Genomic DNA, 25,090 nt, shown 5'->3' with positions numbered 1-25,090 from the left:
TTTCCTATAGTAGATACTTAACAATTGTTTTATCCTTAGTGAAATCTCCAGCATGAAATCCTTCCTCTTATGATAAATAACAGCATGGGAAACTTTTGCTTCATCTAGTGATGATCTTAACTTGATGTGTACATTAAAATTAAAAGTGGAAAAACCAGGTGATTTTCAAAAGAAAATAAAATCCTGCAATTTTGAACAGTTTTAGAACTAAACTGATACTTTCTTTTCATTTTTGAGACTATTGATCTTTTTCTTCAGAATATCTGTTTTTATTAAAGTAAAAATAGAAAAAAGGAAATAAAAAACATTAAATGGTAGAAAATTGAGACTGCTGATCTTTTTCAACTCCCTTTTTGTACTGAAAAGGTGAAAAATAGAATGCATTTATTCAGAAATCATAAACTTTAGATTCAAGATAGTTAAGGTGATCATATACATCTTCTTGCCCAAGCTAGTGAATAAAATTGAGCAGCTAACTGATAATTTTGGAATATTGCTTATAGAAGCCACAGTAAAATTTGTATGAAGATGATTTTCCTGTAGTTAAGGTTTCACATAACAAATCTTATTTTAACCATGTGTATGACAGGGCAACTATAAAAGGATCCTTCTGGGGATGACCTGGCATTGTTGATATATCTGTTATGTTTTTCCTACTTTGGGGGGGCTGTCTTTGTTGCTTCTAGGAGAGAAAGAACTATGTTTCTTTCTGTATTGTATCCAATAGATTCTAAGGTGCACTATCTTAAAGAGTCTCAAAAAAAGCCTCAATATTACAAATAATCATCATAACTCTCAAAGGACCAAAATTCTCAATTGAAGACTTTTCCATATTCACCTCCACATGTCATATATACCTTGTATGTCCCATTATCCCTCCCACCAAAGAATGAAAAATGTGAATCCTGACAGATTTGGTGCTGGGTTTTAGACTTTAATTTCCTTATCACTACAATAGACATTTTATTGGCAATTTGAAAGTATTTTAAAAAAATTGTAAAATAAAGATCTGAAATGACATGACAAGGATAGTAAGATGATGAATGGTGCACGTTCACCACAAAAAAATGCAACTTGAACATTTTAGAAGTCTAAAGGGTTGATACCTGCTTCTGAGGCAGAACACTGAAATATTCAATGTACCCTACCTACACTGGAAAATAAAACCACATGTAATTTTAAGATCCCTTTACTCCACTCTCCATATCTGTTTTTGGTGAATTCTCATTAATCAAGTATCTTATGCCTTCATGTTGATAAAGGAACACACACAGAATCTTCCACATCTTAGACACAGGGTAAACTCTTGGCAAATATTAGTCCATAGTGAGGATGAAGGTCCCTTTGGCCTACATTTAGCTACATTTGCCTGTGCTTAGCTACATTAGTTAAGAGTTCTAGGTTTAGGTTTCCAAAATAATTTGGGCTATATGTACTTCATGTCATATCAGTCAGCTGAGGTCCATTCATTCTCTCTGACCACTGACACTGAATGTAATCCAAGCCATTTGTCCAGTCCTACTTAATTATTAAGGCATATCACATGGCCTAGCCAAAATTTTCATTCTACTAATTTTGTATGTCAAAAAAATCAAATCAGATTAGCATTTTTGCTGTCTAATTTATCATTTAACAATTGACTGGTAAACATAAAACTTATCCTGATGTAAAGATACAAGCTTATACAAATTAATAATAACAAGTTACCTTTCTTCTTAGATTCTCTCAATTTCCCTCATCTAGGGGAAGGAAAAAAGTCTCACAATACATCCTGGTATTGTTTTTTCATGCTACTGTTCACATTCATGATACATACACACAAGATCACTGGAGTAACTGGGAATTATGGGACAACATTAAGCAAAAATCTAGCATAATACGAGGTACAGAAGGAGAAGAGATGGGCAAAGACATACAAAACTTAGTGAGTGAAATAATAACTTAAAACTTCTCACATCTTGGGCAAAATATTGACATCTAAATCTTAAACATCCCCGCATAGAATCAACCAAAAATGTCCTCTTCAAGGCACATTTCAGTTGCCAAATCAGGAGAGAGCAGGTCAAAATTTGCTTTCTGCTGATGACATAATCTTATATCTAAAAACCCCCCAAAACTTCACCAAAAGACTCCTAGCATGGATAAACAAATTCAGCAAATTCTCACATTATAGAATCAACATACAAAAATCAGTAGTACTCTTATATGCACCAATAACAGTCAAGCTAAGAGTCAAATCAAAGACTTAATACTATTCATAGTAGCTACAAATAAAATAAAATATCTTTTAATATACTTAACCAAGGAAGTGAAAGATCTCTGCAAAAAGAACGACAAAACACTGAGAAAAGAAATCACAGATGACACAAAGAAATGGAAAAACATATTATGTTCATGGATCAGTAGAATTAACATTGTTAAAATGTCCCTACTACTCAAAGTGATTTACAGATTCAATATAATCCCCATCAAAATACAAATGTCATATTGCACAAATCTAGAAAAAATAATTATATACTTCATTTGGAACCAGAAATGAGCCTAAATAGCCAAAGAAATCTTAAAAAGAACAAATATAGAGGCATCATATTATCAGACTTCAAACTATATTAGAAGTCTATAGTAACCAAGAAAGCATGACATTGGCACAAAAATAGAGACTTAGAACAATGGAACAGAACAGCAAACCCAGAATAAAACCATCCACATACAGGCAACTGATCTTTGACAAAACAGAAAACAATACCTACTAGGGGAAAAAGCCCTATTTAATAAATAGTGCTGGGAAAATTGAATAGCCACATGTAGAAAATGAAACAGGATTCGTATCTTTCACCACTCACAAAAATTAATTTAATCTGGATAAAAGACATAAATGTAAAGCACAAAACCATAAGAATTCTAGAAGAGAGTGTCGGAAAAACTCTTCTAGATATCAGCCCAAGCAAAGAATTTATGAAGAACATCCCAGTGGTAATTACAGCAACAACAAAAATAAATTGATGGGACCTGATTAAATTAATAAGCTTCTACACAGTTAAGGAAATAATCAACAGAGCAAAAGACAACTTACAGAATGGGAGAAAATATTCACAAGCTATACATCTGATAAAAGGCTAATAACCAGAATCTATAAAGAATTCAAATCAGCAAGAAAAAAACAACCCCATTAAAAAGTGGGAAAAAGACAGGAACAAAACTTTTCAAAAGTAGACCCCCGCCTCCAAAAAAAGTAGATAGACAAATGGCCAAAAAACATATGAAAATATGTTCAACATCACTAGTTATTAGGGAAATGCAAATTAAAAATGGCTTTTATTAACAAGTTAAAAAACAATGGATGCAGAGAGAAATGAAGGCTTATAAACTGTTGGTGGGCCTGTAAGTTAGTAAATATAATCTCTATGGAAAATAGTATGCGCCTGTGGCTCAAGCGGCTAAGGTGCCAGCCACATACACCTAAGGTGGCGGGTTCGAATACCCAGCCCGGGCCTGCCAAACAACAATGATGGCTGCAACCAAAAAATGGCCGGGCATTGTGGCGGGCGCCTGTAGTCCCAGCTACTTGGGAGGCTGAGGCAGGAGACTCTCTTGAGCCCAGGAGTTGGAGGTTGCTGTGAGCTGCGATGCCATGGCACTCTACCCAGGCGGACAGCTTGAGGCTCTGTCTCAAAAAAAAAAAAAAAAAAAAAGAAAATAGTATGGAGATTCCTTAAAAAACTAAAAGTAGTTTTGGGATTTTGTTATGTGGGCTAATCTTACTGGATTTAGATGATATCTCAAAGAAACCAGTTTGATGTAAACATTCCAAATTGTATATGAAATCAGCACATTGTACTCCATAAATTCAGTAATGTACACAGTTATGATCTAATAAAAAAAATAAAAACGTAGAAAACCCCCTATAAGTGGACCTACCATTTGATCCAGCAATCTCACTACTGGTTATCTATACAGAGGAAAATAAGTCATTTTATCAAAAAGACACGTGCACTTGCATGTTTATTGTAGCACAGTTTGCAATTGTAGAGATGTCGAATCAACCCAAGTTCCCATCAGTTCATGAGTGGATTAACAAAATGTGGTATATATTTACTATGGAATACTGCTCAGACATGAAGAAGAATGAATCAAGGCCTTTTGTAACAATTTCAATTGGAGACTATTCTATTGAAATTGGAATATTCACTGGAGACTAAGTGAAGTATCTAAAGAATAGAAAAACAAATACCACATGTACTTGCTATGACACTGAAACTAACTAATGGGCACACATGTGTAGAGAGAAGTAAAATTCAGTAGAAATCAAGGAAAGAGGAGATGGGTGAAAACCTACCTAATGGGTACAGTGAATGCTATCTGGGTGACGGGCACACTTATAATCCTGACTCAAGCATAGCAAAATCAATGCGTGTAACTAAAAACATTTTGAATATTTTGTAATAAAATATTATAATAAAAATATTTATAAAATAATTTTTTGAGACAGTCTCATTATGTCTCCCTCTGTAGAGTGCAATGGCATCACAGCTCACAGCAACCACAAACTCTTGGGCTCAAGTGATTCTCTTGCCTCAGCTTCCCCTGTAGCTGGGACTAGAGGCACCCACCACAGCACTTGGCTATTTTTGTTTGTTTAGCAGACTCAAGCTGGGTTCGAACCCAACAGCCCCAGTGCATGTGGCCAGTGCCCTAACCGCTGAGCTACAGGCACTGAGCCTAAAATAAAATATTTTGAAATAAAAATATTTCATTTCTTTTCGTGGCTGAAAATACTCCATTGTGTGTATGTGTGGCATTTTGATTTCCCATTCATTTATTAATGGATTCTTAGCTTATTTCCATGTTTTGGATATTGTGAATAATGCTGCTATAAACATTGGTGTGCAAATATCTCTTTGAATTTCTGCTTCCAGTTCTTTTGGGGATACACCTAGAAGTGAAATTGCTAGGTTATATGGTAGGTGTATGTTTAACTTTTTGAGAAATCATCAAGTGATTTTCCACAGTGCCTGCACAATGTACATACTCACCAACAATATACAAGTTTCCCACTTTCTCTACATCGTCATGAATATTTATTTTCTGCTTTTATTTTGTTTATTTTGTTTTGTAATTGTAGCCATTCTAATGGATGTGAAGTGAGATCTCATTGTGGTTTTGAGCTGCATTTCCCTAATGACTGACTATGTTGAGAATCTTTTCATGTGGATATTGGCAATTCCTGTATCTTCTTTGGAGATATGTTGATTGAATTCCTTTACCCATTGTTTGAATTAGTTATTTTTTGATTTTGTTATTGAATAATAGGAGTATTTTTTACATATTCTAGATATTACCCTTATCAGGTTCACAAATATTTTTTCCCATTCTGTAGTTGTCTTTTTGCTTTCTTGATAAAGTATTTTGGCACACAGAGGTTCTTAACTTTGATGAAGTCTGATTTATATTTTGTCCTTTGTTGCCTATGCTTTTGGTGCTATATCAAAGAAATTATGGCACATCTAATGCCATTTCAATGGCATTTTATTGAACAATAAAAAGGAAGGAAACACTAGTATGTAGATAAGCTTCAAAACATTATGCTAATATATTATGTTCATAATTATGGAACCATCGCCACAATCAATTTTAGCATACTTTCATCATCCAAAAAAGAAACCCTATCCATGCGTGGATGTTTTAAGATCTTTTCTGGGCAAGTATACAGTTTTGCTTAGGCGTGTGAACTTTTAAATGCTCAGAGCTTTCCAAAGCTCTCTATGGACATCTAATTCTCCAATTTTTTTTTTATTTTTTGGTCAGCCTGTTGTTAATTTCAATTGATAACATCTCCATAGGCATATGTGATGTTAAACCATTGAAACAGATTATTTTTGACAAATTCCCTGTGGATAAAATTGTTCAGCTGGTCAAAGGAATCATGTCTTGAGAATGGAGCTTTTCACTGAGGTTCCAGAAAGGTCAAATAGTGACAGTTTTCTGAAGATGAGGCTTTTGGATAGCTCTAAAGCTATTCAGCTTCCTTTAGTGGCTATTAGGTTGTGGGTTTTCATACCATAGTTGCGAGCCTATTGGTTTTTAAGGCCACTATGGAGCTAGGCATTAGGGCAAGTTAAAATACTTTTTATGTTTGTTCTTACTAAAATTCAGGTACTTTTCTTTCTACCATTTTTTTTTTTGAGACAGAGTCTCACTCTATCACCCTGGATAGAGTGCTGTATCATTATCACTCATAGCAACCCCAAACTCTTGGGACCGAGTGATCCTCTTGCCTCAGGCTCCTGAGTAGCCCGGAGTACAGGAATCTGCCACAGCACCTGGCTAGTTTTTCTATTTGTAGAAACTAGGCTTTACTTTGCTCAGGCTGATCTCGAACTCCTGTGTTTAAGCAACCCATCCACATTGGCCTTCTGTAGTACTAGGATAACAGGTATGAGCCACCATGCCTAGACCAGGAATATTTCTTGAATTAACACTCATTGGATTGTTGCAAGCCTTTAATTAATTTCTAGAGTTCTGGAAAAGTTGACTTTGACAGTTTTTGCCAGTATTCTCATTGCTTTTATGGAAAATTAGATTTTTGAAGTCCTTATTCTAATATTCCAGAAGTGCCTCTCTCAGATGAATGGTCTTAAACTATTCAGTTCAACATAGAATGAGTGTGTGTCTGTCTGTCTGTCTTCCGTCTATCTGTCTGACCATGTCATTTATCTTTCATTCTTCTATATACACAAGTATTTTTCATTCTGGTCATCTACTTAAATTAGATGTAATATACCTTCTGTCTGTGTGTTGGTCCTTGAGTGTTTATTTTAAAGAAATGGTATTTTTTATAATATCTTTCTGGCTCTCCTTTAAAGGTCAGCCTCCTTTCCTTTTATATCATCATCCATACATCTGTGTTTGGCTTTTAGCAACAGTGCAATATTCCTGATTTTATCTTTCTGGCTTAAGCATGTGAGCAGGACACAAAGGATAATAACACATTTCTTTAAGAGACCAAGCAGGTTGCTATAATAATAGAAAATCTACTTAAATATATTTAGCATCTCTTTATGTGAAAACCAAAGAGAATCCGATATTAATAGCACGAGTGTCTGAGGCATGTACATGCAAGTATATATTTTTTTTGTTCAAAAAATAAAGCTTTATCATCAAAGTTCTTTAAATTTCTTTTTTTCCAATTTGCTTTGCCATGTCAGCTGGGATCATGATCCAAACCAAGTATCCAAATTCACAAATACATGAAAATATATATATATATATCCACTATATATATATATATATATATATATATATATATATATTCACTAAATCTCCAAAGGGAAAATTTAGTTGGTAAAATTGATACTAACCTAAGAGTGAGTATATCCAATTTGCCAATATAGTCATGCACTTCAGTTATTTTGGCAATGCTGAGTTGAAATGCCACTATTCCTCCTGGAATATTAAAAGATCTTTTGCTATCAGATTGTCCAACCATCATTCATATTGCTTAAAAGCTATCTTGATTAAATGATGAAATACACAAGGTTATGTCCTTAGCACCCACAAATCTCGTGACTTGGTTCCTTCTGTTTCTTTTCACAAAACATAGGCAAACAGGTGACTCTGTTCTGTGTAAGCTTCTCCAAGTGACTACAAAAATGTTTTTCCAAGAAGGAAGTCTTATTTAAGCAAGGAGACAAAACTGTAGGAGGGAATATATCTCCAATGTGAAAAACCTTGCCATATGTCTTACTGTAAAACAAAGGCTGCTGGTGCTCTCATGGCGCCTCCATTCCTTCCTTTCTTCCTTCCTCCCTCCTTCTCTCTTTCCTTCCCTCTCTTCTTCCTTCCTTCTTTCTTCTCTTTGTTTCTCTCTATATATCTCTCTCTTTCTGTTTCATTCATCCCTTCTTCCTTCCTCCTCCCTTCTTTCCTTTCTTTCTCTTCCCCTTTCTCCCTTTTCCTCATGCTCCTTTCCTTCAAGGAATATATGAACAGCTTCTTTTTACATTACATCTCTCAACATGGAGTAATAATCATATAAACACATAAATAATGACATGCCGTTCACCTGGGAATTCTTCCAAGTAACAGAGGTTGGCAAGCTGTGTAATAAGCTTGCTGTAACCCTTTCTCTCCTCTCCCCCTGAAATGAAGTAGCAGAGATTTGTGACTAGAATATTACAATGCTAGCCATTCCCTAAACATCTGATAATGTTTAGTTACCTATAGGCAAGAAGTTTCCCTAGTCCTTCCATCTACAAATTTTTTTTTTTAAAAAAAGTATCCTCTTGGGAAACTGTATTTAGCAGATAATAGTTTTTTACACAAATGTGTAGCTAAAATTTAGTCATCTACCCATCCAGACCTAATAGCACATAATTTACTCATTTACCCAGAATAAAGCCATGTCTGTGCACACAAGGGCAGGGTAGTTAAAATGGGTCATTTTAATTTGTTGCTAGAGAACACTGAAAGAGCAATCACGCACTTGGGTCAGACAGACATGCGCTTAGGTCTATTTTCTGTTATGTAATTGCTAGTTTCCTTATAGATAAAATGTAAATTACAGTGGGATGATTGAGAATAAGAAAATTAAATGAAATAATGTATAAAAGGCATCAAACACAGTGCCTGGCACATCATAAGGACTCAGTGATTATTGCTGTCTGGTACTAACGTTCAAGAGTTTCTAGGGCCCTAAATCCTGTGGATGTGCCCAAATGGAGTCACTCCTCACTTTACAGATTATTTCTGTCATGTCAGTTGTCCTTAATGCCATTTAGCAAGAGAAAAACCTTAGTCCTCTTCAGCTCAACTTTATATAGAAAGAGGGTTAGGGACTTGAGCAAGAATTAGGTAGTACTGATGACTTTTCCCCCGTGAACACTTCCATTTGAGTCTTTTTATGATCACCCAACTCTAGTTAGGTTAGGATTTCTATCTTACTAAATATAACCCGAATGACTTAGAAGAATTAATGCCAGTTCCAAATGGAGTGTGTTAAAAAAAAAATCTGAACACAAAACCCTACACATCTGCATAAGTTAATTTCATCCTGCTTCCCCCCCCCCTCTCTCTACTTTTTTTTTTTGTTGTTATTGTTTGCAGTTTTGGCTTGGACTGGATTTCATCCTGCTTCCCCCCCCCCCCCCAAGGCTCAGGCTGTCCAAAGAGTAAGCTTCTGGCTTCTCCTAAGCAATCTGTATTTAAGAAAATCCCTGAAGTTTCCATCAGAATCACTTCCTTTCATTTCAGAGAACAATCCTATCCTGTTATAAATCCACTGCAATAGAAATAAAGTGAGGAGTAATAACAATTGTACAGTTTACCAGTAAGAAAGGACACAAAGGTGAACTATAGGCAAGGAGAGATGAAAATGCTTAACACAACATACAGAGGAGACGGGCATTAGCGAGGCATATGTGTGGTGCGTATGTAGGGTGGTGTGTGTCAGTGTGTACAAGAGTGTGGAGGAACATGCATGTATATTTGTGGGCATGCGTGTAATTTACAAAGTGCCGTTCTCAGGAAAGAAGCACTTGGTATCTTGTTAGATGATGTTGGGGTTGTGTATTTTTGTTTGGCTTTTGATTCCTCAATGCACACGACGCTAGGAAGCATCACCTTCATTTTTAGTCTTGGTGGGTATAGTCCTCCCTTGCTGCCAGCCCCTCCCTCTATGAGAAAGTTTTTTACTGCGTCATTCATTCTTCCTGCCTGGGGGATAGTCCCCAAATTATCTCATTACTGGGATGCTTAGTGCTATCAAAATTTGGATTCTTAAGAAGCTGCGTGAAGGCCTTGTTTCCTGATAATGAAAGCACAATGGCCATCTGGATGGAGATTAATATCTCACTTGGGGTTATGTAATATTGTCTTTATTCCATTCCAGTTGCAGACCCCGTTCCTAATTTTTCAAAATGCCACTGAAGCCCATTTCATGAAATTGCAAAGTAATCTGACGGTGATGAATCACTTTGAGAGAGAGAAAATTTGCTGAAGCTACGGATTTGCATTCTCCATGTCATTTTAGTTAACATGAGAAATGCTTGCAGTTTATACACAAGCAGCATTGTGTTTTGGCCTTATTTATTTCGAAAGGCTCTAGAAATAGCTGCTAGTTTTAATTACATATTGCCATTGTGTGCAGAGAGGGAAAATGTGTCTTCTTGTACTTGGCTAATTTGCTATCAGTTGAGGATTTTAAGGAATAGTTGGTTAAAGCAGCTATTGAAAAAGTTAAGGTCCTAATGATTGTGCTCAGAGACAAATCTATGAATTACATTCTACCTGGCAATTCGTCAAAACCAGGCTGCCAAGAGAGGCAGCCCAGTTGTGTTACCATCAATGCTCTTTTCCTCTCTCTTCTCATCCTTCTTTTCCAATATAATTGGTTAGGCCCAAATCAAAACTAAGACATTGAATTCTCCTTCCCCAGCACACATGGCCTTGTGCCCAATTTACTCTGCAATACACATCCTTGGTATTACTTGAAATATACCCTCAAATCTCTGGAACATTCTGACGGCTTGCCATCAGTAGCCTGTATTCCCATTTTTTCCTTCTCTCTGATAGATGTAAATAGGTTCAGTTTTCTCATGTCATGAAACTCCTACCTTGAAATTACTGGGTAACCTACTTCTCCTTATGGTTCATTGTATAAAGTGTGCTTCTTTGATATGACAACATGTAAGAATCTTGTTAATTTGATGTGTTTGAGACAGCAGACAGAATCACTAGGTTTTTTTCATTAGTATTTTTTGAGCACTCAGTATGTCATTTATCCAATGGTGAAGAAGGAGAAGGAGACTGGATTGAGGCAAAGGCTGCTGGTGATGTGGCCCCTGCTCACAAAGACATGACTAAGCCCTTGGCTTCCTTTGAAGGAACTGAGGTATTGGTATGATAATCCTCCCAGGACCTAACAAGGTCCTAGATAGTTAGAGCTAAAGTTCTAATTCTGTGTTACCAATAATGGGGGTGGTAGGGTAAAGTCATTACCTTTTTAGGTCCCTGTTCATATAAAAACAGGGAATTGGGCTAGATACTTAATGTGTCTCTCTCCCTCCTTCTTTCTCTCTCTTTCATGCACGCATGTGCACACACACACACACACACACACGCATGCACCCACCCACACAAAACACAAAAGTGCATATGCTCACATGAAAGACCTACAAACTGGGGTGGCGCCTGTGGCTCAAAGGAGTAGGGCACTGGCCCCATATGCCAGAGGTGGTGGGTTCAAACCCAGCCCTGGCCAAAAAAAAAAAAAAACTGCAAAAGACCTACAAACTAAGTGGTCAGTAGTGAGACTAATGAGTCAGAGAAAGCTTCTTTCGGGGGGGGAAGTTTTTTTTTTTTTTAATTAAATAATAACTATGTACATTAATGCAATTCTGGGCTACAGTGTGGTGTTTTCATATACAATTTAAAATATTTTCATCAAACTGGTTAACATAGCCTACATGTCATTTAAAGTTTTAAATTTTGATTTCCTCTCTTAGGTACACAGGGTAATTTTGCCTTACCTAAAGTTTCAGATTCACCTAAAATCTCTGAAGAAATTACTTTGACATGATCTTAGTAACTGTCTTCCCACTTTGGTTCTACAGACCAAAAGGAATTTTGGATAGCTCCATTATTCTAGTCTGGGGCTTATTTTACTCATTATATATTAAGCATTTCTAACTTCTGCCAGAGACCATTTATAGCATTTTGCCAAAACTAGTTTATATACCCCACATTGGATGCACCGTTCCTTGAAGGCAGGGACTGTCACATCCTCTGTTCATTTATAGTACCTAGCACAGTGCCAGATACGTAATACTCAGTCAATACCTTTTGACAGTGATGCCTTTGGGAAATTATATTGTGGTATGACAACAATGTTTGGACATTCCTATTTGAATTTTGTGAAGATTATAAATTGGGCCAACAAATGGTGTTGTGGTAAATCACGTTAGCTCGAATTTGTCAAGTTCTTACTGTGGGCCACACATTCTGTATGTGTTATCTCATTTAATTCTTAAAACAACCCTATTATCTTCACTTACTGATGGTGAAAACAAGGCACAGAGTGGTTAAATAGTTTCCGTAAGGTTATATGGCTAATAAATACAGTAAGTCCTCACTTAACATCATCAGTGGGTTCTTGGAAATTGTGACATTAGGCAAAATGACATATAATGAAACCATAGACTAATTGATAGAAACAAGAGTTAAGTTCCTCTGGCATATTTTTGGTCACAAAAACATCACCAAATTTCTGAATCAATACCAAAATACTTATATTATCATATTAAACATTGAAAACCTGTGATGTATACATACATTTAGGAAAGATTAATAAAAATTAATTAATTATTTACCCAATTAGTACAGTTCAGAGTTGTAGGTGACCTGGCAGCTCAGGGTGCAAAGCGGGCACCGACCCTGGAGAGGGCACCATGGCAACACAGGGTTCATTCAACACACGTATCCACCCTGACACTGGAACAGTCTAAACATGACAGGTAACCAATGTGTACATCTTTGGGACATGCAAGGAAACTGGAGTGCCTGGAGTAAACCCAAGAAGACATGGAGAGGATGTACAAATTCCACACAGACAATGGCCCTTGCACAGAATCAACTTTTTTCCCCATCAATATTCTAACAAAACTATACTGTACTAAACACTGTTATTTAAGGAACGGTTGTACCAGCGTTTGGATTTGAACACATGTCTAGCTAAAAAGCCTTTAACTACTATTATATTGATGATTTGTCATTAAAGGAAAACTCTTTACTGTGACCTAATCTATAGTCTAATGTCATAGTCTTCCGTTCCCCACTCATCTTAGAAAAATGATAGCACAGCATTCCTTTCTTTTTCAAGCTTTAATCCTGAAAGATATCCGTGATTTCCTCTTTGAAAATTGCTCTATAACAAGCTGTGTTTTTTCCTGACCAAGTGAAGTAAACTTAGTATCAACAATCTTTTCGAATGGTGAAGACACATTCTTATTTTGTACTATCAAATCCTGGAAATGTATAATTATAAATCTTAAAAGCCAGATCTTCTTTTAAAAATAGAATACTAGTTATAAGCTATTGTTGGTTTATTTTCCAGTTATTACTTACAGGCAAACTTGTTTTTATTTCAAATATGTTGAAAATAAATGTACAGGGACGTCAATAGTCTTCTCAAATTTCAATTTTGCACGGAGATGAACCTAGGATTTGTAGGCAAATAATCAGTCCATCCTCATGAGGACTGCTTCACCTACCCTTGAATTTTAAGCCAAATCTGAGCATCCAGAAAGGATTTTCCATAAGTGTATTTGCAAATTTAATGAGTAAGGAAATTAACACTTTTCCCACCTGGTAGATCATTAGCCCAGCAAGGAAGGTACTGTCAACACTGCACAGTGGGAAAATTAACCTGCCTTTTCTGTGTGAGGGGATTTCTCTCTTTGTTTAAGGACAATGAGCTTTTAAGCAAATACTTCTCTGTATCATTCTAGTTTTAAAGCTGCTTGTTATCTGTCAATAAGCCTGTTGTCTTTGTTCTCTAGCTTTTCTATCTTTTAAGGGCATAAGGTCCCTTGAGCATGTTCAGTGGGCATACTTTATTCCTGACATTATTGATATCACACATATGTCTTCCTAGACCATTCAAATTGGCATATCCCAAGGATTTTCAAGAGATAGAGGTGGCATCACTGAAAGCCAGAATTGATGGTCCAAGTCACCCAGTCAGATGATGATTTCATCTCCTGAATCAGAAACCAAGACTCATGAGTATGATTCCTAGGAAGCTAATTTTTGTGGCATCAGACTTCCTGGTGACATAACCTTTCAGAGTAGCTAATAGAAAACAATGTAAGCCTTTTATTTAGCTGCTTTTCATTGTCAAGACATATTCAGTAAAAATATTTTGGGAAAATACATGTTTTAGCATAAATGAATAATATGTTCAGTCACGTTGGTTAGAAATCACAAGTTAAAACTGCACTATCTTCTGTAGCTAATAATTCGTGGCACTAGGATTATGTTTCAGGTTGGCAGAACGGTCTGCATGAGTGCTCTGATTGGTTGTGGAATATTAATTGGCTGTAGACGTAGTGTTTAGAGCTCCAATTTAAAGTTGACAAGAATGATAGCTTTCATTTGTATGCAAAAACTTCGACTGTCCCTTCATGACAGATGATCAGATCCTGCTTCATCCTTCACTCTTTCTTTACTTTTTAATAGATGAAAAAGAAAAGGGAATGAAAGGACCATTTTCAAATGTGCTTTGCAAAATTGCCTTGAAGCAACAGAGTGTCTCAGTGATCTTGTTGCTTCTCAAAAGCATGCTTATTTACTCCTCGTTGGTCTTTTAGTCAGTTTTATGTTGCCATACTTGAATACCTGAGACTGGGTAAATTTATAAATAAAAGAAATTTGTTGCTTATGGTTCTGGAGACTGGGAAGTTCAAGGTTGAGAGGCCACATCTAGTGAGCACCTTCTTGCTGGAAAGACTCTAGAATGTTGAGGTGGCACAGAGCATCACACAATGAAGGGGGTCACAAGAAACAGACATACCTGCCTTTTATAAGAGATCCACAATCTTGATAATTCATCCACACTCTTAACAACCTATTAACTCAATCTATAAATGGATTAATCCATTCATGAAGGCAGAGCGCTCTTGACCCTATTACTTCCCAAAGGTTAGGAAGATTATACCTCTCAATACCACTGTATTTGGCACCAAGTTTCCAGCACATGAACTTTTGAGGTATGCATTCAAAACCATAGCAATCAGATTATGAAATGCATGAACTGGTATGAGGTGAAGCTTTCATTCGTTAAAAAATTTCAAACACAGTATATTGTTTCTGAGATTTTAAAACTTTAACCATTATTTCATTAGCTTTCTAAGGGATATTTCTTATTAAACAAAGAAAAACACAATGTGATTTAAGATCCTAGTGAAATAAATTCTTGGTTTCCATCACTTCCACCACGCCACTCAATCACTAGGACAAGATATTCAGGGAAGTGCTGGTTTTCTGTGGAGGCAAAGAATGAATAGCATTATAGGGAAATGTATATCACGGACCCTAAAAGAGCACCATATTCCAACATGGTTCCCTGTGGCTAAGGATTAGATTCTACTACATGTAACAAAAGACCCTACTTAATAGTTATTCATACATATACAGAGGGTGCCAAAAAATGTATACACAGTTTAAGAAAGGAAAAAAAGTATACTAAAATTGTGATAACTCAATATATACAGATAACAAAAGATGAATACAAAACATGTTTGACTTCTGCAATTACAAGAAGAGCTCAAAGTGGTTGCCATCAGTGTCAGACACTGCTAATTATGGCTAAGTGCTGCTTGAGCATTGTTGACTGAAGCGTCCACTTGTATTGCTGCCCAGGCCATTTTAATTTTTCTGGAAATATCACCATTATGATGCTTTTCTACAGTACGCCACATCCTTTAACGTCCTCCATACTTACGCCTCTATTGTTGTTGAACTTCCTCAGTGTTCTATAATTTCAAATACCACTTCAAAACGGTCTTGTGGTCCTCAAGCAACAACTGTGCTTCTGCCATTTACTTTGACTGTCTTGCTTGTCACATGGTGACACTAGCATTCATTTGATTGTGAACATTATACTACACATGGCTACTGTAATTCATTTCAACTAAGAAAAGGAATACATAGATAACTCATACAATGTGTATATGTGATGTTGATATCCCATATATATCAATTCTCTTAAGCAAAAAGAAACAGGAGTTGATATAGCAGCTTCAAGAATTCATTAGGCCATGTGCACAATGTGAGGGTGTTGAGCTCACCACCTGAAGGAAGGGCTCAACTACACCTTGAACTGTACCTTAAAAATGAAAACAATGTAATCTAAACATTTATATCTTCCTATTAATCTCAAATTAAATAAATAAATAAATAAGTGAAGTGTTTAAAAGCTGCCTCCCCCCCCCCCAGTAAGAACACATCAGGGATCTAGTATTCTACTCTCTTTCTATTCCTCCATTATTTGTATCTGATTTCCATCCCAGATTTATAAGATGATTGCTGGAGCTCCAGACATGAAGTCTGTACTCCATGAAGCAGATTAATTAAAGACATTAGGTAAATTTCACCTTAGAAACATGAACAAGGAAGAAATAAAACATAGAGCGGGGACATTGTAATAAGGAAAATGGAAAGAAAAGCATATAGGAAACAGATCCTCAAACTCACTTTATTTTCAGGACTGGCTGTGGGAGGCCTTGTTACAAATACGTATTTCTACACCCACTACAGATCCCCTGAATTCTATTCTCTAGCAGAGAGATCTAGTTATCTGAATTTTAACTAAACTTTTGGGTAATTCAGACAATTACGCAGTGTTATCTTGTGTGACACTAACAGCTATAATAAGTCAACTCCAAAATATATAATGGTTTGGACATGATAGAAATTAATTTTTTTTTCTACTACAAAGTCCTGGCAAATTCTACATTTGAGGACCTGGGCTCCTTCATTCTTCAGGTTTCACCATCTTTATCATATCACTTCTGAGGTTCGTCATTATCATTTTTACCAAACTGGCAGAAGAGAAAATGGCATGAAAAATCATATAAATCAAGTCCGAGCATGGTGCAAATCCCTTCCACTCACAATGCACTGGCTAGAATACAGACATACTGTGACGCCTAACTCAAGAGAGGGTAGCAACTGTGTAGTCTAGACATGTACTCAGAAAGAAAAAGAAACCAATTTTGCTGAACAGCTGGCAATCTCAGTCACAGGAAAGTTTTGAAGAGAGCTGGCCTCAGGGCCTGTTACCTGTGCTGTCATGCAGAGTTCTGTACTTAGAAGGGACTCATATTTGGTTTAATGCTCTGCTGTTACTGTACTGAATTTCCTAAGAATTTTTGAATGAGGGGCGACATAGATAGATAGATACATACATACATATATACATAGATTTCTTTTTTTTGAGACCTAGTCTCAAGCTGTCAACCTGGATAGAGTGCTGTGGCGACATATCTCACAGCAACTTCCAACTCAGGCTCAAGCAATCCTCTTGCCCCAGGTTTTTTATATTTTTAGGAGAGACGGGGGTCTCATTTTTGCTCTGGCTGGTCTCGAACTTGTGAGCTCAAGCAATCCACCCACCTTGCCCTCCTAGAGTGCTAGGATTACAGGCATGAACCACTGCACCTGGCCCCAGGGGCCGCATATTTTTATTTTGTGTTGGACCCTGTAAATTATTTAGCTGGTCTGATTTGGAAAAGAATGGCCCAGAGTATGAGGCAGAGCCGGAGGAGTCTAGCACAGTGCGGGGCTTTGGGCAGTCACTAGGCACTGTACTCCAGAAGTGTTTGTTAATGAACCAAAGTTGTTGACCACCAAAGAGCCCTTTCTCAGGGTGCTTCATTTTTTATCTGTGACTTAGATGACATATACATTAGACTTATCACATTTTCAGATGAGAGGAAGTTGGGCAGGATGGTTAGTTTTTTGGAGAACATAATTCTTATTCAAAAAGATCTCAGTAGTTTGGAATGATGGGTTGAAACTAACCAGATGACATTTAATAGGAAAAAAATGTCAAGCTTTTCATTTGGGTCCAAACCTCCAACTGCAAAAGTATAGTCTTGGGATTTTAGCTGGCTAAGCGCACAAGTAACATGACTAGATTGCCAAAAATGCTAATTTGGTCTTAGTCTGCATCACAGAAAGGTAGTCCAGAACAATAGAAGTATTGGTTCCATTGCACTTTAGATGACATCTGAAATTATGTGTTCAGTTTAATGTGCCACATGTAAGAGGCCTATTGACAGGCCAGATTGTATCCAGAAAAGGATAACTAGGATAGAAAAGAGTTTTTGGAAAACATGTCACCTAAAAGACAATGGACAATTGAGGAACTGGGGGAAGTAGGAGTGTTTAGCCTGGATAGGGGAAGATTTTTAGAAGGGCAGGGGGTGAAAGAGATCACGAAATATGCCTGCAAATATTTTAGGCATTGGTATATAGAAGGTGTTTTTAGTTTATTCTGTGTTATTCCAGAGAGCAAAAATAGGGCCAAGAGGTCCTATAAAAAGAGACAAATTATAGCTGAATGTAAGAAAGAAATTTGTATTTATTCATTTATCCATTCATTCATTTATTTATTTTTTGAAACAGAGTCTCACTCCGTCACTCTGGGTAGAGTGCCGTGGTATCAGCCTAGCTCACAACAACCTCAAACTCTTGGGTTCAAGAGATCCTCTTGCCTCAGCCTCCTGCATAGCTGGGACTACAGGCACCTACCAGAACACCAGGCTGGTTTTTCTTTAGTAGAGATGGGGTGTCACTCTTGCTCAGGCTAGGTTCTAACCCCTGAGCTTTAGCAATCCACCCACCTCGACCTCCCAGAGTGCTAGGATTACAGGCGTGAGCCACCACTCCTGACCTAAAGAAGAAGATTTTAACAGAGTTATTAAAAAAATTGATGCAATTGACCTCATGAAGTAGTGAGCTTTTTGCAGAAAAGTTATGAAGCCATGGCTGAATGTTGGGAACTCCATAAAGGAAACTCAAATCTTAGGTAAAAAGACTAGAGTCTTTGTAATTATAAGATTCTATAAGATTAAATGCTATCAAAATGATGCAAATTGATCAGAGTCTTATTATGCTTATACTTGTAAAGGACTCTGAAGCCAAAGTGCCCAAATTCAAACATCATCTTTGTTTCTTATTAACTGTGTAAAGTTAGGCAGGTCACCTAATTTCTTAATAGTTCCATTTTTATCTGTAAAATATAGATAATAATAATATGTACCACATATATAAACTTATTGAAAGCATTAAATGAATTAATATCTAGTAAGTCCTTAGAACAGTACCTGGCTCTTAGTAAGGGGTATGTAAGTGTTGTGTATTATTATTTTCCAGAAATAATGGTGATGATTCTTGGCCCTATTCTTAAATGAATGTAGCTTTTCAGTACAGTTAGATCAACTTAATACTAAACATATAATAGAATACCATGATGTAAAATCTTTTAAAACACTAAACAAGCAATTGAAATGGTCCTGTAGATAGTCTCATCATGGAGCCCTAAGAATGGCATAAGACAGCTATATCTCTGGGATGCATTGTTGGGAGTTGGGAGTTTAGGAGAACATTTTCAGCTTTTCTATTTACATATATTTCATATTTTTCTAAATGAAATACTCATAGGGCTTTTATATTTCTTATTTTATTTGATTCTCCATATTAACCCCACAAACTGTACAGGGGAGTTAGAATTCCTATTTTGAAGTTGGGGAAACTAAGCAGTAGAAAAGTTGACTGAATTGTTCAGTGTCACACTGTAAATTATTAGTGGAGCCAGGATTAGAACCAGGTCTCTTTTTTTTTATTGTTGGGGATTCATTGAGGGTACAAAGATTACAGGTTTCATTGATAGATAAATTTGTTAGATAAAGTCCCTCTTATAATTGTGTCCTGCCCCCAAAAGGTGTGTCACACACCCTGAACCCCCACCCCCACTCCTTCCCTCTCTCTGCTCTCCCCTTCTCCCAATGCCTACTATGTACTATGTCATTAATTGTCCTCATATCAGAACTGAGTACATAGGATTCTTGCTTCTCCGTTCTTGTGATGCTTTACTATGAATAATGTGTTCCACTTCCATCCAGGTTAATACAAAAGATGTAAAGTGTCCATATTTTTTAGTGACCAAATAGTATTTCATTATATACATATACCACAGCTTGTTAATCTATTCCTGGGTTAGTGGGCATTTAGGCTGTTTCAACATTTTGGTGATTGTAAGTTGAGCTGCGATAAACAGTTTAGTGCAAGTGTCCTTATGGTAAAAGGATTTTTTTTTTTTCTTTTTGGAAGGAGGTATGCGGAACCCTCAAAGAACTCAAACTAGACCTCCCATTTGATTTTGTAATCCCATTACTGGGCATCTACCCAGAACCAGGTCTCTTAAATTCTAGCCCAGGGCTCCAAGATAACCACATGGATGGATAGTAAGCTGCTTTTAAACTATCTAGGCTATGGAAGACATTTCCGAAAGCTGATGAAGTGCCTTCTGTCATTCTGTCTGTAATTCACCTATTTGCTTTTCAGCATAATTGACTTTGGCCTGAAAGCCCAGCCACTCGGCTTACCTTCCTTTTTTGGCTTTTCACGGGCAGGGGAAGTCAATAAAATCAGTGACTCAGGCTGAGTATGTTATCCACACAGATACTATTGAAACACACCTTCCAGTTCATCCCTTTTTTTAATACATTATTGTAGATAATTTTTAAGCTTGCAGAAAAACACGTGATCCCCTTACAGAGGAAGAAGCTGGCCATGTGAGTTTTGGATCTGGATCTCTCTGCATGAACACTGTGATAGCTCATAGTATTTGAGAATTGAGTTTTTGCGGTATGTGAGATTTGCTTTGGTGATCCAGTGCCTATATCTCTGTCTGCCTCACTCTCCCTTCTTCCTTTTAGGACCCACCCTTGTCCTTTCAATCTTCCTCCTCTTGTCAGACCTATTCTCAGGCATTGGAAGGAGGTATGGCGAACCCTCAAAGAACTCAAACTAAATCTCTCATTTGATCCTGCAATTTACTGTGGGGTAATTAATTAATCACTCCCTAGGGGAAGATAGAGCTCAATGTTCTCTTTAATTGACAAATCGATGATATTTGCTACCATTTATTGAGAAATGAACTGTGAGCCAGGCCTCTGCTTAGCACTTTAAAAGCTTGATCTTATTTAACCCTCATAATAATCCTAAAAAGTGAGTACAACTATTGTCCGCAGTTATGCATTAAGGAAATGGAGTCGCAGAGGGGGTTAAGCACCATGACCAAGGTAACACAGTACGCGGCAGACCCCGAATTCAAACTCAGGAATTCTGAATCCAGAGCCCATGCTTTCATTTGCAACATTATGGAGTTTTGTGACCTAGATAGTGTGTGGCAGGTGTTTTTGAAAGTTGAGAGAGGCTTTCCCTGTAAAATCATAACATATAAGCCACCATCTGCTCTGAATTAGGGTGAGATCAGCCCGATGCTAATGAATATCACAGACATTTCCAAGGTCTGGATCGACATAAGACAGATGGGAATGAGGAGATTTTGCTGTCCCAGGAACTAAAATTCCCTTCTCGGGAACTGGGCAGTGTCTTTTATTTTCTCTCAAGCTTTCTGGGACTAAAATGGCTGTACTACTTATGCTAGTGAGCTCTGGCCATCAGGCTCATGCTAAAGCATTGACGGGGCACCAGCCCACAGAGAAAGATCCCCCAGGCCTGGGTTTTGGTCAGATGTGTAACTAGCCTGTCAGGTTAAAAGCAGAGTGGTAGTATACAGTGAGTCACCTCATGCAGCAAGATCTGTCTGCAGTGTTTTCCCTGGTCTGTAACCCCAGGTAACCACCCCCACAGGAGTGTTTCCTGAAAAGCCTTTTGTTCTCTCACAAATGACCGGAACCCTTCTTGACTAAAGATCCTCCTAGAGAAAGTGCATGTTTGCTGTAAAAACATCCACTGGCACCAGATCAATTTGGTATAAGGCCAGAGCAGCCTTTAATACCTGACTTTCCATCTTTTTTTTTTTTTTTTTTCGGAGACAGACTCTCATTTTATTGCCCAGGGTAGAGTGCCACGGCGTCACAGCTCACAGCAGCCTCAGACCCTTGGACTCCAGCAATTCTCTTGCGTCAGCCTCCAGAGTAACTGAGACTACAGGCACCCACCATAATACCTGGCTAGTTTTAGAAATGAGGTCTTGCTCTGGCTCAGGCTGGTCTCAAACTCGTGAGCTCAGGCCATCCGCCCACCTTGGCTTCCCAGAGTGCTAGGATTACAGGCACGAGCCACCGAGCCACCGCACCTGGCCTGAGTTTCCATCTGTACTGGAATGTTCTGCAGAGGAAGTGTTAGTCCAGACTAGGAGATGATGGGGTGAGGTGGGGTGGAGGTGAAGACCCTCAGGTGAATCAGACTACACTTGGAAGTTGCTTTATCTTCATTTAAACCAGTACAGAGAAGTCTGTCGTGGGAGTGCCTTGCCTGTGAAAGCACTGGCTTATTTAGAGACTCAAGGTCTCCTCCTGAGGATTGGGTCCAATTTCTTAACAAAGCTATATCAGGAGATAAATGATAAGGACAATTGAGGAAATGTTTATCCTATCAGAAAATGTGGAGCCTTCAAAGTTCTACAGTTAAGGGGCAAGCTCTTTCAGAAATTCTACTTGGAAAACTTCCTAAGCTTTCATATCTGTTTCTAGAGAACAATTCTTGCTTTTCTAGAGTCCCAGTTGGACTTAATGAGATAATCATGGAAAGGGGAAAGTGCTTTGTAAGTTCAGGTGATGTTTTTTCCCCTTTCTCTGATTCTTCTGCTCCAGTAATCACATCTTGAAATCACCTAGGTGATATTTTCTCCTTGGAACTGTGAGCAGTCATAATTGGTTTCATTTGAAAATCAATTTCAACATCATAGATCATCAACTTATATTTGATTAATTGAATTAGTGCTCATCAGTGTTAAGAAGACAAGGAACAAGCTTGGAAACCTCCCAGAGAGCTACCGTCATGTGGGAAATTAAGCAAGATTTCTAAGGGCCAGGTCCTGACTTCAGTGATACAAATGAAAAGCAAAATTATTTTATTTTCAGATACTATTCTTCTATGAGTTAATTAATTTTAACTACTATTACTTATTCATTCAAGAAAGATTCAGAGAGAAAGATCCCAGATTTAAAACCAGGCAGATAGATGTTTGAATGATAGCTCTGGCACTTTTGCTAACTGGGAAACCTTGGTTGAGTGAGGTACCCTGTCTGGACCTTAATTTTCTTAACAGTAAAAACTGAAATAGTAGTATTTTCCTCATTGAAATGTTTTGAGGATTGAATAAGACCAGGAGACTATGGAATAGGAGTCAAGAAATTAGGATTTAAATTGTGGTTCTGACCCTTAGGTGAGTTCTTAGGTGAAAGGTAGTTTAACCTTTCTGAACCTCAGTTCCCTCACCTGCAAAGTGAAAATAATATCATGACATTTATAGATTTTTCATGACCCGGCAGATGGCTTGTTGTCATGCAAATAAACGGCTTACTCACAACCGTGAAATCCTCTCTGGAAATGCAAGGCTGCAGTGGAGGAGGGAGGAGGGTAACGCGAATATTCCTTGGGATTGACACCAGCTGTATTTTCCACCTCAAACCCCAGACTAAGTAAGTCTTTATGTTAGAATGGCTCGCCACTTAAGAGGACAATTTCTTTCTAAACTCTAAATATCACATCATGAGTAATGTCTACCAAAAGGATATTCTGTGAATTATAAAATTATCCTTGTCATGAAACATTTCTTGGTTCTTAGGAAATTGCTTATTTAATATCCACAGTTGTCAGCCTCCTTCAGGACCGTTAGCATATCCACACAGCTAAACTTGCTAAAGTAATATTTTGCTTTTCCTTACTCTTCACTTTATACAACATCATGTTGACAGGCTATGAATGCCTAATGAATTCGACAACCATAAATAACTAAACTCTTAGGCTGAAAACAGAAGTATTGATACCAGCCCAATCTATTCAAATAATTGCCTTCATAAACTTTTGTTTGAAATGCAAAGATTATATTCACAAACTGATTTGACTGAAATGATACCAGTAAAGTTCATTTCGTTAAAATACAACACATGAAATGCATGTTGTTCCATATGACAGCCAAGATATCATATTCCCCTTCTTTAAATTCCATTTGTATTTTATTTGATTACCTCGTAGCATGGTGATAGGCAGAATAATGCCCCCATAGCTGTCCATATTCTCATATGTTAGGAATTTGTTAGGTCCTATAGCAAAGGCAAAGTAAAATCGTAAATGGAATTAGGGGTGCTCATGGCCTGACCATAAAATAGGAAAATCTGGATTATCCAGATGGTACCAATGCAATCACAAGGGTCCATAAAAATAGAAGAGGGAGACAGAAAAAAAAAATCTGAATGATGTAATGTGATAAGGACTTAACCTGCCTCCAGCTTTGAAGATGACAGAAGGCCAAGCACAGATTCTTGAGGGTAGAAAAGGAAGAGAACCAGATTTATCTTCAGGAAGTTGCTCCAGGAAGTTGCACATTCCTGCTCATTCCTCAGTTTTAATCCAGTTAAGACCTTTATTAGACTTCTGAGCTCCTAAGCGGTAAGATAATATAATAATATAAATGTTGTTTTAAACTGTTAAGTTTGTAGGCCAGCCTTTAAGCAACAGCAATGCAAGATGGCAGCCACCACAGGCTTGGGAGTAAAAGTCTCTCACAATTTCCTACTGTTAGAAGAATTTGGCTCGGCTCCTGTGGCTCAAGTGGCTAAGGCGCCAGCCACATACACCTGAGCTGGAGGGTACAAATCCAGCCCGAGCCTGCCAAACAACAATGATGGCTGCAACCAAAAAATAGCCAGGCATTGTGGCGGGTGCCTGTGGTCCCAGCTACTTGGGAGGCTGAGGCAGGAGACTCGCTTTAGCCCAGGAGTTGTTGGAGGTTGCTGTGAGCTGTGATGCCACGCACTCTACCCAGTCTACCCAGGGCGACAGCTTGAGGCTCTGTCTGAAAAAAAAAAAAAAAAGAAGAAGAATTTGAAGAAGGTCAGAAAGGAGTAAGAGATGGCACAGTAATCTGGGATCTAGGAGATGATGAAGACATGTCAATTACAAGATGGACAGGGATGATAATTAGGCCTCCAAGAACAATTTATGAAAACCAAACATATAGCCTTAAAATAGAACGTGTACCTAAATACCCAGAAGCATCCCCTCTTTGTATTATTTGTAACAAAAATTAATATGAATGAAGTTAATAGTTCTAATGGAGTGATAGACCCAAGAGTCATATCAGTGCTAGCAAAATGGCAGAATTCACATAGCATCAAAGTTGTCATGCAAGAGCTTCAGTGCCTAATCATGTCTAATGAAAATATGAAACTCCCTCAGCTGCCTGAAGGACAGTTATAGTAATTAATAAAAAAAAAAAAAAACCACAGGTCCTTTCTCTCCCACCCCATTCAATTTAAGCAGTCTTAATTTTCCA

At 37.5% G+C, this 25,090-nt stretch overlaps 1 protein-coding gene and 1 pseudogene across 1 annotated transcript in view; both read left to right on the top strand.

Moving 5' to 3' along the window:
* The window catches only part of IL1RAPL2 (interleukin 1 receptor accessory protein like 2), a 1,213,983-nt gene that overhangs the window by 894,595 nt on the left and 294,298 nt on the right, over positions 1-25,090 (top strand). The window lies entirely within an intron of this gene.
* On the top strand, positions 24,283-25,014 carry LOC105888176 (annotated as a pseudogene).

This window comes from Otolemur garnettii, unplaced genomic scaffold, assembly GCF_000181295.1.
Source record: "Otolemur garnettii isolate 467f Iridium unplaced genomic scaffold, OtoGar3 scaffold00216, whole genome shotgun sequence".
NCBI classification, from domain to species: Eukaryota; Metazoa; Chordata; class Mammalia; order Primates; family Galagidae; genus Otolemur; species Otolemur garnettii.
The sequence above is the reverse complement of the archived record's forward strand: the minus strand, read 5'-3'. Positions and strand labels throughout refer to the sequence as shown.